This window comes from Lolium rigidum, chromosome 5, assembly GCF_022539505.1.
Source record: "Lolium rigidum isolate FL_2022 chromosome 5, APGP_CSIRO_Lrig_0.1, whole genome shotgun sequence".
NCBI lineage: Eukaryota > Viridiplantae > Streptophyta > Magnoliopsida > Poales > Poaceae > Lolium > Lolium rigidum.
Genome location: NC_061512.1, coordinates 42,980,940 through 42,992,242, shown reverse-complemented (window position 1 = coordinate 42,992,242; position 11,303 = coordinate 42,980,940). Strand labels below are relative to the sequence as shown.

At 42.4% G+C, this 11,303-nt stretch overlaps 1 long non-coding RNA gene across 2 annotated transcripts in view; it reads left to right on the top strand.

Annotated features, from left to right (window-relative positions):
- LOC124658437 overlaps nt 1-3,662 on the top strand; it is a 6,295-nt gene extending 2,633 nt beyond the window's left edge. For both annotated transcript variants that reach the window (XR_006989195.1, XR_006989194.1), the window contains 2 exons: nt 1,783-1,913; nt 2,204-3,662. This is a non-coding gene — a long non-coding RNA (uncharacterized LOC124658437). The remainder of the gene's footprint in view (nt 1-1,782; nt 1,914-2,203) is intronic.
- Nucleotides 3,663-11,303: the final 7,641 nt, after the last annotated feature.

Sequence of the window (11,303 nt, the reverse complement as noted above, 5' to 3'; positions counted from 1 at the left end):
TATCCACTTAAATTGGCAGGGTAATGTGTGTTCTTGCTTTGTATCCCTAGATTGACTACTCAACCTTAGCCATTTTTTTAAACTCCAAAAGGAGACTCCCGTGCGCCAATTTTTTTTTGCATATACAATTCATGGTAATTTGGAGGATGAGATGCATGTTTCTGATACGTGGAATCAGATAGATTAATTGTTACCAAATTAGGTTGGTTGATGCCCGAAAACCAATTTTTGTATTCTGTAGCACGTAGTGGTGTAGGGCTATTTGCCAGACATTATTGCTGGTTCTTTTTTATTGGATCAGGCATGGAAGTTAAATTGCATATTTTTTTATCTGCAAAATTGTTTGTTCTTTTTTCAGTATCCAATAGTCATGTTTATAAGCAGACTGGCATTTTTATCACGAGAAATTTCTGGACCCTTATGATGTGTGCTCACATGAACTTCGTGTTCTTTTCTTTTACCTCTGCCATTGAATTATTCGCTTATTACATTCCTTTATCAAAAATTAGAATGCTTATATAGTGCATTATGTTTGCCTTGATCAAGTAACATGACAGCCGTTTGTGGAATAAAACTTGGTGCCTTGCTTTCCGTACCTTTTTGTTTAATGGATGAACTACTAATTTCTAATTTGCTTTATATGTTTCAAATGGGGATATTAAGAGAATTTCCATATATATGCTTAATTGCAGAATTTCTACGCACTTGTGTATTCTGATGCTTCCAGTTTAGAAGAAACTTATATATTTTAGTACCAACCTTGATCCTTTTTTTTTGTTAAGCGCTGCCATCAACTACTCAAACACGAAGTACCAAAAATATTCTCTTATTTTTCTTTGCCAAAGGAAGTTCCAGAATTGCCTTTTTAGACTATATATGTAGGTAATTGGTTTGATCTTGTTTCATTTTTTGCTAGGTTTCATTGGTTATATCATTGAATGATAACTGGTAGGAGATCAAGGTATGGAAGAAGACTCTTGAATTTGTGGGATAACATAAGTGAGGGATCTGTAAAAATAGCAGAGGAAACTGTAGCGTACAAAATTCACTATGAACTGCATTTATCCGCAGGATTATAAGATATTCAGAAGGGGAAGTGAAAGTAAACTTAATGTAGTTCCGTAGATTGTAGGATATCCACTCCGCCCACACGTACTCCCTGCTTAGGTTCCTATGTCGGAAAATGATTCACACACTATTTTTCCCTATCCTGTGTGATCCTTCAACCCTGAAAAAATATTTGTCCTGAACTCCAACCTGGCGTCTGGCCGTCGGTAAGTACAAGTCCTAATAGTAATGTGCAAATGTACAATTTACTGAATGCCACGTTTGATTCCTGCCTATTTCCCAACACTTTCTTTTGTTTTTGTTGTGAACCTGACTATCCTCTCAAAATCTTCCACTCTCTCGAACAATGATTACAGCAAAATAATCCTAATGATTTATGTGTAAGCAAGACGATTGCAGAAGTCCCAACTCTCGGCTAAAGGAACTAAACAACAAAATTAGGTTTTCCTATCCAAGACATGATGTAATGTCCTTTTTTTGATGTTGGGATTATTGTTCTTATTATACTCTCGAAGCTTTCATACTAAGTGGATAATTCTCTGTTCAAGGCTTCACCTAAGCATAAGGCCTACTATTAGATTTTATCATGCTTACTTATTTCCTCCTAAGTAAAAAGCTCCACCTTACAAGGTGGATGTCCGAGAAAAGTGTCACTTTAATAAGCTAGATATCATTGTAGAAAAATGTTGATTTCAATTTCTATTTTTCTTGCAGCAACCACCTAATTCCATCTCCATCAAAGTAAGGCTACCTCAACCACAGCAAATAGAAGTATATGTGTCGCTGAAACGACCAAAGTAATTGTTCTCGAGACATGCTATAATATGGAGTACCACCATATCCATGTATGATTATTTTACCTATGCAGTATATATGAATAGCTTGGAAATGCAGAATTGTTTGTTCTTTATATGTTATTATAAATATTTCAATAATAGATATAAAAACGGAATACTTAACATTCGTTTATACTGCCCACACTTGAAATTATACTTCATTATAGCCAAGAAGCAGCAGAGCAAATGAAAAAATGTTAGAAATATTTTGGTACATTAAATGAAGATACTACTTCCCACCGATTTGTGATTATTTTTTTGAAGGAAAAGGAACAGTGAACAAATTTAGACATTTACAGGTTTTGGATGGTTGTTTCCCTGATCGAGCGCTGCTCTTTTTTCCCGCGTATTTGCTTTTCGGAAACAACTTCCTAGGTGCACAAAGGCAATCAGTTCTCTTACCTTTATTGTGTGGGAAGTTAAGTCCTTAGATCCATTAAAATGACATAGTAATCACTCAAATATATTCAATGTTGTGAATAATTTTTGATAGGAAAGTATGATTTTCATATTCCAAACAAGAATTAGAATTTAGCATTTACTTGGATTTATGTTTCATCCGCATTTGTGATTTTAGAGAAGCAAACTAACTGACCTACTTTAGGACCAAGGAGTAAAAAATAAATCTTCTATGGGAGCCATACTTATGTTTCTTCCCGTTTAATATGAGTGTTGTTGACCCGTTCTCTCCTTAGTTTTTTTATTCTGCATCTCCCTGCTTGGTTGCTATAGAGATGGCATGCTGCAATATATATGTTGTCTTTTGGTTTCCTGATAGAGGTCAAAGAGAAGCTCACTTACTGTTTGCTAGCATAAAATATTCTTATAAGCAATTTTCGTGTGTGGGGCAGTTAATTAATTTTACAGGGACGTTGTAGGCTGGTGGTTCTACAAGCTTGAAATGTAATCCAATATAAAATACAAACAAAAGCATAGAATACATGTAAGAACAAACACTTTAAGTGGAGTATTCATCATGCAAGTGTGCTCTCATGGCATAACATATTCTTCTGTTATCCTTACATGAATATTAGCATCATTTTTTGCACAAATACATGCATTAGAGATATATAAAAAGAAATAACTCCTTTCTTCACATGATAGTGCATAGCTATATATGTGTCTATGAAGGTAGTTCCAAAAGTGGAGAAGTCTATGCTCATCATCGTCCTTCTCAATTTATGCTACAATCAATAGTTGTTGTGATTTTCTTAGTGAAGAGATGGACATGGAATCAAATATATAGTTGAACTTAATTATTTCTGGTTCTTATGCATATCTCTCTTCTTCATCTGATATGTAAGAGTATCTCATATATCCACTTCCTTCAGCTTGAGAAATGCAGTTGACTTGAAAAGGTTGCTGAACTTTTGAAGAACGTTCAAGTGAGTTTTCTTAAGAGTGTTTCCGTAGTATGTTTCACTTCCTTCATGACCTTCGTAGTCAAAATGTCTTCTAATGGTAAAATAGGAAACCAATACTGATAATTAAATTGAAGATGCAATGATGTTTCACCATTCGGTTTTACAAAGTTGAACCTATAAAAAACTAGAGTGATGATACATAAAAGGGATATTGATGAGCTCCACCTGAAGTGCTCACGGATAGAGAGTCTGAACATTTAGAAAGTCAGCTTTTCCTTTATTTTGCCATAGTATCTTGCCGAAGTTGATCACATGTATATTAGATATTACCAACAAGAGTGCACCATAGATGAGGCGAGTGCGTAACCCTTGATGATGAGGGTGCTTAATCATAGATGGAAGGAGTGTTGAACTTCGATTCGGTAACATGTTGTCATTTCCAGTCCGGCAACTATGGGTTTCACTGCTTTGTTTGTAAACTTTACAGACTGTTCATATATGGCAAGATAGTAAGGATGGAAGCTATAGCTTCAGGCACACGATGGAAGATCATGGCGGAGAGTTTGATAATTTTATTTTTTGCATTCATACATTTAGAATGCACAAAACTTATTACTTCTTAGTCAACATTATTATGATGGGGGATAAAATAGCATCTAATCTAGAGCAGACGGTCCAGAAAGTGCCACGAAGCTTGGAGAGAATATATGGATGCTATCCTATATAACGAGTATATGACGATTGAAAACAAATAATTAGCCACATCTATATAAAACAAATAATTAGCCACATCTATATCAAGTCGTTAGCCAATGGTAGTCAATCTGCATTGTGTAATATAAGTTGGTCTCTGGGTTTTTCCTCTTAGAAGAACTATGAGCCTATTTCTGCTTATGTTGTTAATGGTGAGATGTATTCGATCCTTAATTTGTTTGGGTTATATAGCCATTGCCATCACACGGGTCATTGATGCCACTGATCGGGCGAGAACTTAGAAGCTTACCGCGGCAACTGAGTGTCGGCTTCACCGATGGTTACAAATGTTGAGCATCTGACGAAGGAAACATTAGTCCTCACAGTTATTGTGATGGCATTACAGCCGCCCTAGGGTAACCTGTCATTCATTCGTTTGATAGTTGGCTCCAGAGGATGCATACACTGGATAGCATGCACTAATGATTTCTGTAAAGAGGTGATTGCTTCAATAGGTATTGAGTCTTGCTGCTGACAAGGTTGGCGTTCTGATCTTTGCAGCCTGCTTTAGACATACTGGTTGAATCATAGACCATATAAGCCTTAAAAATGTGGGACCGCACGAGCATGTGTTGTTTTTCCTTGCATAAGTAACATCAACTGCTTTATTATCTACCACTGAACTATAGGTTCTGACTCATAGTTGTGTGCACCATATATATATTGATAAAATTTCCATACATAGTCAATGTCACATATGCATTTAACTGTCAATGTCCTCTCACCAGCGCGGCGTGCCGCCGCGCCCCATCTTGCTAGTTAACACTATGTCTCGTTGATTAATAAAGCACACATGTTCTCTTAAAAAAACATGGTTGATTGAAATGGTGCACGGCCATAAGGGCGGCTGATACGTCAGCGTCCCATTTTCTGTCCGATCGATCATATTCACTTCTGAAAACAGTAAATTAAGTGGAGCTGATCCAGGAGACCAGGTGTAGCGGGACTTTTATTTCTTAGTTTTTCTTACTTTTTTTGGCTGTGTGCATCCGTACTACCACTAGGGTGGGCCGTTGTTGCAGAGACTGGGTGTAATTGGTATCTTTTGATATTAATATATTTCCTTTATCTAAAAAAAGAAGACCAGGAGTAGAACAAAATTAGTTATATTTCGCCGGAAGCAAGTGAGAAAGCAACATTTTTCGAACATAAACCTGTACCATCTCTTAGTATTTAGAGAAACTTTGTTTTGCGGGTAAGTATTTAGAGAAACTAATGTACTCCGTAGTAGAATAGTTGTAGAGCTCCTGCCTTTTGTCCATAAAAAAAAAGAATAGCTGTAGAGGAACACGGAACGGTGGCGTGCTATCTGATTTCTAATGCTATGACCACTACAAGAATGGGAGTGTACGCCGACGGCCAGAGTGTACGCCGATGGCCAAATGTCGGGCCGTCGGCGTACGGCCTCGCCGGGGCAGCTTGGAACGCCGACGGTCGGTGTAGACATACCGTCGGCGTAGAGGCTGCTACGCCGAGGGCCACCGTCGGCGTCTACCAGGCCCTCAGCGTAGGCACCAGCATAGCCTCCTGTTCCAGCCACGACGCGACGGCGTGCTCACGGCGTCAGGTAAGACGCCGAGGGCCACCCTCGGCATAGGGCATGCCCCTCCTATGCCGACGGCAACCCTCGGCATTTGTTTTTGTTTTGTTTTTTATTTATTTTTTTCTCTCTCATATTACTTTATATTATGTTTCTATTATTTATTTACTAGTCTGAATTATGTAAAAATGGTTCTATTTTTTAAGAATTGGTAGATGACATATGTAGGTCCCACGAGTGACGCCATTCGCAGACGGGTCAACCGGAGCCAGTAGGCCCAACATCTGCTATCGATGTACATATGTCCTAAAACAAAGGAAAAAGTCCATTGCTAACCCTAACTCCAACCCTAACCCTAACCGAGGCTATTCCCGTCCTAGGGTTTCCCGCTTCTGCGGGCCAACTTTCTATTTTGCGAACATTTTGGCAAACCACCCGTTCCTCCATGACGGGCCTACGAGTCTACGAGCCCAGGACAGGAGTACTAGACTCTTGACTCCACCAGGTGCTGCTACAGTGATAGGGCGTATAGTTCCATCAGAGCAGCAGAGACAAACTATGATAGGGCATCCCCTTTAGGCGTGCACGATGCACATTCATTCTTCTTCTTCCCTCCGGTCTTCATGGGGACCCAATAATAGTTCTCTCGCCCATCCCCCATCCACTTCAAATGTGGGTTCTTCCAGTTCCAGGACATGGTGACAGCAGGATTTGGGTTCCACGGAACACCTGGGCTGTGAGCATTAGGTCCCTCCCTATAGGGGTAGATCTGCGGGGTCCCCGCCCTAGGGTTTCCCAAGATAAAGACCATCGGAGCATCGGAATCGCTGGAAAACTTGCATCTGTCCCAAACATATGTGTACAAGTGTGATGTAAGGTTTGGCTAACCTTGCATGTACCCGACGTTGACGATTTCCGCATACATGGGCTAGCATTTGGTAAAATCCAGGATCTGTATGTGGAAACTCCGGTCACGGCTCAAACGGAGCCTATTTATGGTAAAGTATGCCCAACCTATGGTTTCCATGTACATATTTCCTAAACAAACCAAAGAAAATAAAAAGTCCATTGGTAAATCCTCGCATGGAGAAAGCTATAGGGGTAGATCTACGGGGTCCCCGCCCTAGGGTTTCCCAAGATACAGACCACAGAAGCGTCGGAATCGCTGGAAAACTTGCATATGTCCCTAATGATGGGATTCGTAGCATAGAAAATAAAAAAATTCCTACCGCAAGAACGAATAACAAGCCAAGATCTAATCTAATAGATGGTAGCAACGAGAAGATCATGAGACTAACCCTTGAAGATTTCCAAAGCCTACGAGATTAGATCTCGTTGTGGATGTAGTCGATCACTTGCCGCTTGCAAAAGCGCATAGAAGATCTTGACGGAGCCACAATCGGGCAGCACCTCCGTACTCGGTCACACGTTCGGTGTTGATGACGACGTCCTTCTCCCCATTCCAGCGGGCAGCAGAAGTAGTAGATCCTCCTCGGAATCCCGACAACACGACGGCGTGGTGGCGGTGGTGGTGGAGATCTCCGGCAGGGCTTCGCCTAAGCGCTACTAGAGATGTATGTGGAGGAGGGGCGACTAGGGTTTGGGGAGAGGGGGCGCCGGCCTTGGTGCCTCTAGGGGTGCGGCCAAGGTGGTGAAGACGTGGCCGGCCCCCTCCCCTTGTCCCTCATTATATAGGTGGATCCCCAAGGGTTTGCCCAAAATCTTCGAATAAGACCCCAATTCAAAAACTGCCTTATGGACGAAACCTAGAGGGACAGGGACTCTCCCCTTCCCCCCTTGCTTGGCCGGCCAAGGAGGTGGAGTCCTCCATGGACTCCACCCTCCCACTTGGTTGGCTGGTTAGGGTTGGTGGAGTCCAACCGGGACTCCACCTTCCATGGTGATTTCTTTCGGAAGGTTCTAGAACATTCTAGCACCTTCCATAAATGCACCGGATCATTTTCAAACTTGGAAAGTGACTTCCTATATATGAATCTTACTCTCCGGACCATTCCGGACCTTCTCGTGATATCCTGGATCCCATCCGAGACTCCGAACAAAACTTTGAACTCCATTCCATATTCCATATCTACTTAAACGATATCAAACCTTAAGTGTGTCACCCTACGGTTCGTGAACTATGCGGACATGGTTGAGACTTCTCTCCGACCAATAACCAATAGCGGGATCTGGAGATCCATAATGGCTCCCACAAATTCAGCGATGACTTTAGTGATCGATTGAACCATTTACATACGATACCGATTCCCTTTGTCACGCGATATTTTACTTGTCCGAGGTTTGATCATCGGTATCTCTATACCTTGTTCAACCTCGTCTCCGACAAGTACTCTTTACTCGTACCGTGGTATGTCATCTCTTATGAACCATTCATATGCTTGCAAGCTAATCAGACGACATTCCACCGAGAGGGCACAGAGTATATCTATCCGTCATCTGGATGGACAATATCCCACTCTTGATCCATATGCCTCAACTCATACTTTCCGAATACTTAATCCCACCTTTATAACCACCCATTTACGCAGTGGCATTTGATGTAATCAAAGTACCCTTCCGGTATAAGTGATTTACATGATCTCATGGTCGAAGGACTAGTTAACTATGTATCGAAAGCTTATAGCAAACTGAACTTAATGACATGATCTTATGCTACGCTTATTTGGGTGTGTGTCCATTATATCATTCATCTAATGACATAACCTTGTTATTAATAACATCCAATGTTCATGATCACGAAACCATGATCATCTATTAATGAACAAGCTAGTTATACAAGAGGCTTACTAGGGACTCCTTGTTGTGTACATAACACACATGTATCAATGTTTCGGTAATACAATTATAGCATGGTATGCAAACATTTATCATAAACACAAAGATATATTATAATAACCATTTTATTATTGCCTCTTGGGCATATCTCCAACAACTAACATATGTGTACAAGTGTGATGTAAGGTTTGGCTAACCTTGCATGTACCCTGCGTTGACGATTTCCGCATACATGGGCTAGCACTTGGTAAAATCCAGGATCTGTATGTGGAAACTCCTGCCACGGCTCAAACGGAGCCTATTTTATAGTAAAGTATGCCCAACCTACGGTTTCCATGTACATATGTCCTAAACAAACCAAAGCAAATAAAAAAGTCCATTGGTAAATCCTCGCACGGAGAAAGCTATAGGGGTAGATCTGCGGGGTCCCCGCCCTAGAGTTTCCCAAGATACAGATCACCGGAGCGTCGAAATCGCTGGAAAACTTGTATATGCCCCTAACATATGTGTACAATTATGATGTCAGGTTTGGCTAACCTTGCATGTACCCGGCATTGACAATTTCCGCATACATGGGCTAGCACTTGGTAAAATCTAGAATCTGTATGTGGAAACTCCCGTCAAGGCTCAAACGGAGCCTATTTTATGGTAAAGTGTGTAAAACCTATGGTTTCCATGTACACATGTCCTAAACAAACTAAAGCAAATAAAAATGTCCATTGGTGAACCCTCGCACGGAGAAAGCTATAGGGGTAGATCTGCGGGGTCCCCGCCCTAGGGTTTCTCAAGATACAGATCACCGGAGCGTCGGAATTGCTGGATAACTTGCATATGCCCCTAACATATGTGTACAAGTGTGATGTAAGGTTTGGCTAACCTTGCATGTACCCGACGTTGATGATTTCCGCATACATGGGCTAGCACTTGGTAAAATTCAGAATCTGTATGTGGAAAGTCCTGCCACGGCTCAAACGGAGCCTATTTTATGGTGAAGTATGCCCAAACTATGGTTTCCATGTACATATGTCCTAAAAAAACCAAAGCAAATAAAAAAGTCCATTGGTAAACCCTCGCACGGAGAAAGCTATAGGGGTAGATCTGCGGGGTCCCTGCCCTAGGGTTTCCCAAGATAGAAACCAACGGAGCGTCGGAATCGCTGGAAAACTTGCATCTGTCCCTAACATATGTGTACAAGTGTGATGTAAGGTTTGGCTAACCTTGCATGTACCCGGCGTTGACGATTTCCGCATACATGGGCTAGCACTTGGTAAAATCCAGGATATGTATGTGGAAACTCCCGCCACGGCTCAAACGGAGCCTATTTTATGGTAAAGTATGCCCAACCTATGGTTTCCATGTACATATGTCCTAAACAAACCAAAGCAAATAAAAAGTCCATTGGTAAACCCTCGCACGGAGAAAGCTATAGGGGTAGATCTGCGGGGTCCCCGCCTAGGGTTTCCCAAGCTACAGATCACCGGAGCGTCAGATTTGAACTAGGGCCACACTTTCCTTCGCTCAATAAATCCCGGGAAAAATGTTTTTAGGTCTATGACGCGTCATTTTTTGTGCTAAATGTTTTCCGTTTAGCGCGTTGGCGGATGGGTGCACCCGCGCGTCCGGTAGGGCCATACCGTATGAGTTCTATGGCTTTTAGGGGAAATAAGTAGGAAACGGCCCGTGGCACCACATAGTTTGTCGGAATGATGCCATATTTGGCACGTATGTGGGCCTTAGGATGGGAAGCAAGGCCCCAGTCGCGGATTTCCAATCCGACCCACGGGCGACGGTGTTTCCATTTTCGGGGTGCTGGAACGGACTTTTTTTTGTGAAGCAGCTACATGGTGTGCATTTGGGAATTGCGCGAGACCTTCGCGCAGTGGTAGGATACCTCCTACGCACCACCTATCGCATGCCATATGCGCGCGCTAGCCATCTGGGAATTCCCCCACTTCCTGCGGTGTCCCGCCGAATCCGCTGGAAACTGACGGGATTTGAACTAGGACCACACTTTCCTTCGCTCAATAAATCCCGGGAAAAATGTTTTTAGGTCTACGATGTGTCATTTTATGTGATAAATGTTTTCCGTTTAGCGCGTTGGTGGACGGTTGCACCCGCGCGCCCGGTACGACCATACCGCATGTCCCGACGGCCCCGTTTTGCACGGTTGGCAAAGTAAACGAAGTCAAAAAGTCGCGTGGAGCCGCGTGGCGTCATTTTATGTGACCTAGTAACCACTGCAAAAGACGGAATTGGGATACGGCAATTACCTTGAAAAACCCTTCACGAATAGGGCTATCACGTCCGGAGTTCTATGGATTTTAGAGGAAATGAGTAGGAAACGGCCCATGGCACCACATAGTTTGTCGGAACGAGGCCATATTTGGTACGTGCGTGGGCCTTAGGATGGGAAGCAAGTTCCCGGTCGCGGATTTCAAATCCGACCCACGGGCGACGGTGTTTCCATTTTCGGGGTGCCGGAACGGACTTTTTTTGTGAAGCAGCTACATGGTGTGCATTTGGGAATTGCGCGAGACCTTCGCGTAGTGTTAGGATACCTCCTACGCACCACCTATCACATTCCATATGCGCGCTCTAGCCATCTGAGAATCCCCCCTTCCTGCGGTGTCCCGCCGAATCCGGTGGAAACTGACCGGATTTGAACTAGTGCCATGCTTTCCTTCGCTCAATAAATCCCGGGAAAAATGTTTTTTGGTCTACGACGCATCATTTTATGTGATAAATGTTTTCCGTTTAGCGCGTTGGCGGATGATGCGTGTAGTTGACACGTCCGTTGGGAACCCCAAGAGGAAGGTGTGATGTGATACGTCTCAAACGTATCTATAATTTCTTATGTTCCATGCTAGTTTTATGACAATACCTACATGTTTTGTTCACACTTTATATCGTTTTGATGAGTTTTCCGGAACTAACCTATTGACGAGA